The sequence below is a fragment of the Trichosurus vulpecula genome, chromosome 1 (genome assembly GCF_011100635.1).
Source record: "Trichosurus vulpecula isolate mTriVul1 chromosome 1, mTriVul1.pri, whole genome shotgun sequence".
Classification (NCBI taxonomy): domain Eukaryota; kingdom Metazoa; phylum Chordata; class Mammalia; order Diprotodontia; family Phalangeridae; genus Trichosurus; species Trichosurus vulpecula.
In genome coordinates this window covers 28,389,387-28,397,688 of record NC_050573.1, presented here as the reverse complement: position 1 = coordinate 28,397,688, position 8,302 = coordinate 28,389,387, and positions in this window count along the sequence as shown.

Here is an 8,302-nt window from a genome sequence, read left to right as displayed (position 1 = left end):
GGCTTCTTGCGGAAAGTGGATTTTAGCTGAGATTTCAAGGAAATGAAGGCAACAAGAAGGAGAAATGATATTTGTTTGTTCTGAATATATTTCTGTAAGTTTTTAGTCTGTTTATCATTTCCTGTAAGGACATCTAATAATTCTTTTCCTCCTTTCTGAAATGGTGATTTTCTGTAGCTGCCTTTGGATGATGGGAACCATGTTTTGTTTTGATGACTGATGCTTTGTAGCATAATTTGAAATCTGGAAGACCATTCCCCTTCATTCTTATTCCACCCCCACTAATTCCCTTGATAGTCTAGATATTTTCTTCCTCCAAATGAGTTTAGTTATTATTTTATTGAGTTCTATTAAACTATCCCTTTGATAGTTTGATTGGTATACACTTAAAACTGTAAATTAACTTTGGTAGTGTTGTCATTTTTAGTATATTGATATAGCTAGAGTGTTCTGTTAATATTGCATGGGCTTTCATTAGGATATTTTCCAAATCTGTCACTGTCCATTTATCATTATTATTATTATTTTTATCATCATCCTCATTACAGTTATCCCATTCTCATATTCTTTTAATAGGGTTCAGATAGAAATGGTCTGAGAACTGGTTGCTACCCCACTATCATCATCATTATCACTACCACCACTACCATCATCATCATCATCATCATCAACCCAATCTAATCCAACCAGCATTCATTAATATTGTGGAGACTACCAATACTGGAAGTCCACCATGGCATTGTTAATGACCTTTGCTTAGTTCAATCAAACATGCATTTATAAAGCACCTATTATGTGTCAGGAGCTATGTTATGTGCTGGAGATAAAATAACAAAAATGAAATACAAATCCCTGCCCTTGAGGACTTCATATTCTACTAGATTCCTTGAGTTCGGAAGGACCGTGTATCTCTTTCTCCACCCCACTCCTATTCTTTGATATGCTTAGGACTCCAAAGGAATGGAGAGGAATTCACTTATTCATGGACTAGAGCTGCATTCTCCCTTTTGTCCTCAAAATATTTTTCTCCTTCGTGCCTGGAATGCTCTCTCTCCTCATCTCTGCTTCTTGACTTCTCTGTTTCCCCACCTAAAATCCCTCCTCTTACAAGAAGCCTTTCCCAATCCCCCTGAATGTTAGCACTGCTTTCCCTCTGTTGATTATCTCCAATTGATCCTGACCATGATCTTATTTGTTCACTTATTTGTGTGGTGTCTCCTCCACTAGACTGTGAGTGCCTTGAGAACAGGGATGATATTTTACCTTTCTTTGTGTTCCTAGTGCATAGCATAGTGTCTGGAACAAAGGAGGTCCTTAATGAATGCTAATTGACTGACTGACAAAATTCATTTATTTCCTTTTTAGTTAGGTTGGTTTATGTGCTAATTAAATCCCTTTCTTTTTTTGGTCACTGGATTTATGTGTCTTTGGCATTTCTAGCAATAGAGTAACACATTAGATGGGGGCTTTGTAGTGGTTTTAACAGTTACCACTTCAAAATGGCATCTCAGAATCAAAGAGTAATTATTACAGTGGTCAATACAGTTAACCCCATTGTGTTTTTCATATATCTTGGGTTGGCATAAGAAATTAAATGGGAATTTTGGGGGAGTTTTGCGGAGGCCACAGATGGCACATGAAGTCCGGTAGATGACACAAAAAAATTTAGAAACTCAGAAATGCATAAAATATATGCATAGTATTGTGTAATATTGACCCAAATTTTACAGTAAGGTGCTGACAATACCCCAAAAAGGAATAAAGAAAAAATCCAGACTTCTTCTCTGGTATAAAAGGAAGGTCAAAAAATTTTATGCAGATTTTCCAGATCTCGGGAACACTGTGGTCCTAACCCCCATGGTGTGGAAGGGATAGCTGTAATCAGGTTCCCTTCCCAGAATCATTCCTTAAAAATCTGTGAATGATTGCCGCTACACTCTCTGTATTCTCCCTACCCTGAATTGTTTTCCCAATACTTTTTTCTTGCGTACCCACAGACTGACTTCGGGGATGGGTGATGTTCTGGGAGCTTGGCACTGGAGCTTTGGAGTTTTATTTTGGATAATTAAAAAAATATTGTTCTTCTCCTAAAGTCCTCCCTTTGTGTCTCATTGTGGTATGGAGACAACCCTGAGTCCTTGGAGTCTCTGCCAAAGGAGTGGAAGGTTTGGCAGGTTCTGTTAAGTTGGAAAGGCTTCTAGTATAGACTGAGCAACAGATTGCGTGTCTATCATCCGAGGACCAGCCTAGAGAAGTTTGGAGCAGTTCAGCATTAGGTTGGCCACGGGATGATGAATTTTTCAAGCATAGCCATTTGGGGAGACCATATACTAAGTCACACAGTGGCTGGAATCTGGGTCACTAGAGAGAGTATCCATATAAGAAAATAAATAGTAGTAATATAATACTGATTGCTATTGTAATCAATGGTATGCATGTAATGTTTTAAGGTTTGCCTTCTATATTACGTCATTTGAGGCTCCCCTCCCTTAACAGCTCTGTAAGAGAGGGGCTGCGGGCATTATTATCCCCAGTTTAAAGAAAGAGAAACTGAGGCTCCATGAGGTACAGTGTCAAAGAGGATCACATGGCTAATAAGTGTTGATGAGTAGGATCACAGAATCATGGAATTAGAATTGGCTGGGACTTTGGAGGTCACTGAGAATTAATTAAATTGCTTAATTAAATTAATTAATTAAATTGAGATTTAATACCTTTATTTAATAGATAAGGACAGTGATGCTAAGATAGGTGAGGTGATTTGCTGTAGCTGGGAAGAGTCAGAGGTAGGATTTGAACCCAGATCTTCAATGATTCTGTCTGCAATATTCCAGCTGCTAAAAATATAGCAGCATGAGGGTGGTTTTTGCAAACAGAGGAAGTAGCAGGCAAGCCTGGGGGGTGAGACTGTTAAGAATCACCCCATCTGTTCTCTAATTCTGAAAGGAAAAATATTAACCTTTCTTCTTCTTTTTTTTCCTAACTGGTGGCATTCGTAGGAGAAAAGAGTCGCAGACTAGAGTCAAGCTGCGTGCTCACTCTGCCCGCCCCTTGTTCAGAGTCAACCCTGCTGTGTATCATCTGTAAAGGATCAGCTTTACCTCAATGCTCATCACCCCTCTGTCTCACCCCCTCCTCCTCTCTGCTGCTCGCTCCCAGTGTCCTCCAGGGGCTGATTTATGCATTTGTTTTTCATCAGGAGAAGTCTCTGAGTCCTTTCCTTGAGAACAGACCATAGGTCGCACCTTGTTTCTTCCTAGAAGGGTCTTCCTTGGTTCCTTGGCTGATCTGAATTTGGGGATCCTTATCCAAATTTTTCTTGGTCTGTTTTATGTTTTCCTTTGTCTTACACTATCATTTCCCTTTAGTCACTCCACCATTCACTTTTAACAAAGAAATACAATTTCAGCGCACCCAGGAGACTCGTTGACCTCATTGGCTATCATATACCCTCTTTCTGTACATAGCGCTCCATCTACAGAGCACTGGGCCAAGCATCAGGGAGATCTGAGGTCAAATCTGGTCTCAGATATGTACTAGCTCTTTAACCCTGAGTAAATAATTGAACCCCATTTGCCTCAGCTTCCTCATCTGTAAAACGGGGGTAACAATAGCACCTACCTCCCAAGGGTTGTTGTGAGGATCACATGAGACAGTAATTGTAAAGTGCTTAGTCCAGTGATGGGCACAGAGTAAACCCCATGTAGATGTCAGCTATTATCATTTTTCTCCTGGTGCTGGGTATTTTCCCTTCTCCATTTTCAAGAACTAAGATTGGTAGTTACAATTCACCCAGATTCTACTACCGTGTACTTTCATTTTGGTTTATTTTATTGTGGCCATTGTGTGTGTTGTTTTCTTAGTTCTGTTTAATTCACTCTGTGTCAGTGGGCACAAATTTTCTCTACTTCTTTGAACTCTTGACACTGATTTTTTCATGTAGAGCAGTGTAAAATACATATTGTGTGGGGATGTCTGAATACATAGACAGCAGTCTGTGGGAAGCACAGGTAAATATGACGTGGGATGCCCCACCCTTGTGGAGAGGGTTAAGACTAGCCGGGGTTTCCAGCAGTCTAACTGGAGGAAAGGGCAGGCAGGGTCCAGGACCACTGAGGCTGGGTGATATCACCTACAGTCTCCAAAAAGGATGTCAAGGTAAAATTTTATCTCTCTTCTACCCCTTAAATACCTCTGATATAGAGATAAAAGTTTGGGTTCCAAATGAAAGCCACCCCCTAATCACAAGGAGGGAGGCTTGCCTTTAGCTTAACGCTTGCCAGCTGCTAAACCAGCCTCTTCTCATCAAACAGAGATTACACAAAAGACCATCATGAATAGCTAGTAAACTTCTGTATCAAAGAAAGCTGGCAAACATCAATAGGAGAAGTTTTACTAATTAGACTATAACAAAGAATACACAAGGGTAAATGAGCTCTTTAGCTGGAAGAGAGATAAGATCTCAGATCAAACACACAGACAGGGAATGATCTCCCCCAGGGGGAGTCCGCTCTCAGGGGCCTTAGGCACTAGAAGTCAAGGGACACAAGGGGGGCTGACTTTCCCTACGTGTCTACAGCTCCAGGGCTCCAATCTATCCCTAACCCGCTCTCAACCCATTGTCTCTGAAGGTCCTTTCTAAAAGTGTGTCTCAACAAACTGAAATAGATCCTTTTTCCATTCATCCAGGCTTGTGGCTCAGTGTTCTTTCAGCCACTCAGGGATCATGTCCCTCAGCGTATGTGCAGCACAGGTCATGTGGCTTTCCCTCAGAAAGACCACTCCAGGCTTGATCAGAAGCAGGGTTATAGCAAGAAGATGGTATTACATTCATATATCACCATTTGTCCGCCATTCCCCAACTCTTGGGCACATATTTTTGTTTTCATGGTTGTGCTCCTACAAATAGCTGCTTCTATGAATATTTTGGTATAAATGAGTGTTTTCTGCCTTTGACCTTTGTGGAGTGTATGCTTAGTCATGGAACCACAAGACCAAAGGATATGAACTGCTCAAACTGTGTTTCAGAACCGTCCAGATGTCATATATAATCAGAGAAGGACTTGTGTCTTTTAATGTTAGCCAAATCCTATGGATTCAGTTCAATTCCACAAACATTTCCCAAGTACCTACTATGTGATGGGTGTTAGGAATACAGAATATATAAATAAGTGAAGGAACTATGAAATCATTAGCTTGGGGAAAACTCCCAGTGTGGGAATTATCTCCATCAGTCTTGGCCACTCACCTATCAATCAACAAGCATTTATTAAGTTCTTACCATATGCCAGGCAATTTGGTAGCAAGTCTTAGAGACTTGCTAAAGACTCATTTCAGAGAAGTTAAGTGATTTGTTCAGGGTCACAGAGCAAAGTAGTGTCAGAGGCAAGATCTGAACCCAGGTTATCCTGATTGAAGTCCAAAGCTCTATAGATATTGAGCAGACAAAGACAAAAAGCTAAGGAGGAAGCCTACTGGAATAGGACCATTGGGAATGGACCTCAAAGACCACGAACGCATTTATTTTTTCGGAAGAAGAAAACCGAGATATAAATTGGGAAGGTAACTTACCCGAGGTCACCCAGCTCTCAAGTTACCCCAACTTGGATCAAGTTACCTTTATTCCCCATATAGCGATTTCACCAGTCAACAAACATTTAGCTGAGAACACATCCCTCCCTTGGGGTTCACCCTGTCTATGGCTGGGATCAGATTTTTGGCAAAGTAAAATTCTAGGTTAATATAAACATGGCTTTTCTGCAGAAACCAATATTTAATTCTCTTCTCTTTCCTTCCCTCACAAAAGAAGTCAGTGATAGTAAAAGCTCTGAGGATATTTTCCACTGGACTGGAACCTATCCCTGCCAAAAAAAATTACTTTTTTAAAGCCAAAAGCAATGGAAAGGAAGCCTAATTATTTGCATGGACTCTGTCCTAGAATACTAGATTTAGGGTTGGAATGGAACCTTAGAGGTAACGGAATCCGACCATTTAACAGATAGTCTGAAAGCTGGAACTCTTTTTTTTTTTTTATTTTGGAACCCCTAGTGCCTAGCACAGGACCTGGCATGGAGTAGATACTTAACAAATAACTTATATAACAAATGCTTGTTGAATGAATGGACAAATAGATCTCACTATATAACCCATGGAGGCTGTGACTTGACCAGAGTCACAGAGCAGGTTAGAGGCTGATAAAGGACTCGTGACTCTCAGGCATTCGAATCTGATATTCGAAGCTGGAAGGGATTGTAGAGGTCCTCTAGTCCATCTCCTTCATTACACAGAGAAAGAAACTGAGGTTTAGAGAGTCCAAGGTCACAAAGGTAGCAAGTAGCCAAGGCGGGATATGACGCTAGGTCCTCCAACCCCATAGCCAATAGCCCTTTCCACTGTATTACACAATGTTAGCTTTAGTAGAAATGGCAAACCACACCTGTATCTTTGCCAAGAAAACCCCAAAGAGCTGGCGTCATCAAGGGCTGGACACCACCAAGCAACAATAATAAAATAAGAGCAGGAAAGGGACTTGACAGGATATCTAGTCTAACTCTCACATCTCACATGTGGGGACATTAAGACCCAGAACATGGAAATGACATGTCCAAGGTCACAGAGCTGGGCCTCATCCCCAGGTCCTCAGACTTCAGATCCAGCATTTTTTTTCCACCACACTCTCCATGTTAGGACTGTTTAAACTGGAACCTTCCCAGTCTGAGCTCTGTGCCCGGGAGAAAGCCATAGAAACAAATGCAAACCGAGTGGTTTTCTCTGTGTGTGACTCTGGGGTGTTTGAGCCGGCTGGAATCTCATCCAAACCAGGAAAGACCCTAATAAACAGTTAATTATATGGCGGTTCAGTAAACAGTGGCAAGAATAGAGAAGCTAACGTGTAATTACCCTTAATTTAGTTGAATCCATAGCCGAGCTTCTCGGAGTCCTCTAACACAGCTTTATTATTGATCTCCGAGTGCAGGCTTGTGGTCAGAATACAAGGTCAATAAGCCCTTGCCTAGATGGCGTGAAGGTATTCGGTCCAAAAGTCCAAGTGCGTCAGTCACTTATAAAGAATCACAGAATCTCGGAATCGGAGGCTCAGAGTCAAAAGATCCCAGACTGAGGATCTGAGGACACTGACGGCTGGGAGGGATTTCAGAAATCATCACCTTCTTCCAAGTGCCACGAAGAATTAATATGTCCTCAGACAGGAAATATCTTCCATGAAGGAAGGTCACAAAGAACTAGGAGGGAGCTCACAGGTCATCTAATCTAGCCCAAAGGCAGAGAAGTTAAAATGACACGATCAGAGACCGAGAGCTGGAAGAGACCTAAAATTCCATCTAATACAACTCTCTTGTTTTACAGATGGGGAAACTGAGACCTATAGGGGTTAAGTAATGAAACTGAGACCTATAGGGGTTAAGTAACTTGTTCCAAATTGCACAGTGGCACAGCCAGTATTCACAATCAGGTTCTCTGAATAGAAGTTCAATGATCTTTCCATTGCTGCCTCCTGCTCAGGAAGTGGTTGTTTAGCCTTTGCCTAAATACCTCTAAGTAAGGGAGAAGCCCACTACCCCCTGGGGCAGCCCATTCAATTTATGGAATTTTAAAATAAGCTGTAAAACATTTATGAGGTTTTTTAAAAAGTCTTTCTTTGAGAGAGAGACAGGAAAGGAAAGAGGAGAGAGGAGAGAGGAGAGAGGAGGGAGGAGAAAGGAGAGAGAGAGAGAGAGAGAGAGAGAGAGAGAGAGAGAGAGAGAGAAGAGAGGGGGGAGAAAGATAGAGATGATACAGGGATAGAAATAGCAGAGAGAAGGGAAAGAGACACACAGAGAGAGGAAGAAGGAGAGAGAGAAACAAAGAGAGGGAGAGCGAAAAAGGGAGTGGGGAGGGAGGAAGAAAAAGAGGGGGGCATAATGGATCAAGTGCTGGCCTTAGAGTTAGGAAGATCTAGGTTCAAATTTAGCCTCTGAAACTTACTAACTGAATAATGTTGATAAGTTGCTATAACAACACCAACCATAGTAACTAGCATTTATTTAGTGCTTACTGTATACCAGGTACTTTGCTAAGGGCTTTGCAATTATTATCTCATTTTATCTTCACAACCACCCTGAGAGGTAGGTGCCATTATCCCCATTTTATGGATGAGGAAATTGAGGCAGAGAAATGACTTGCCTAGGGTCACACAACCACTAAGTGTCTGAAGCTGAACTAAGGTCTTCCTGCCTCCAGGCCCAGCCCTCTCTTCACTGTGTCACCTTGCTTAGTGCTCCCAGGACATTCCCCCCACCCTTCT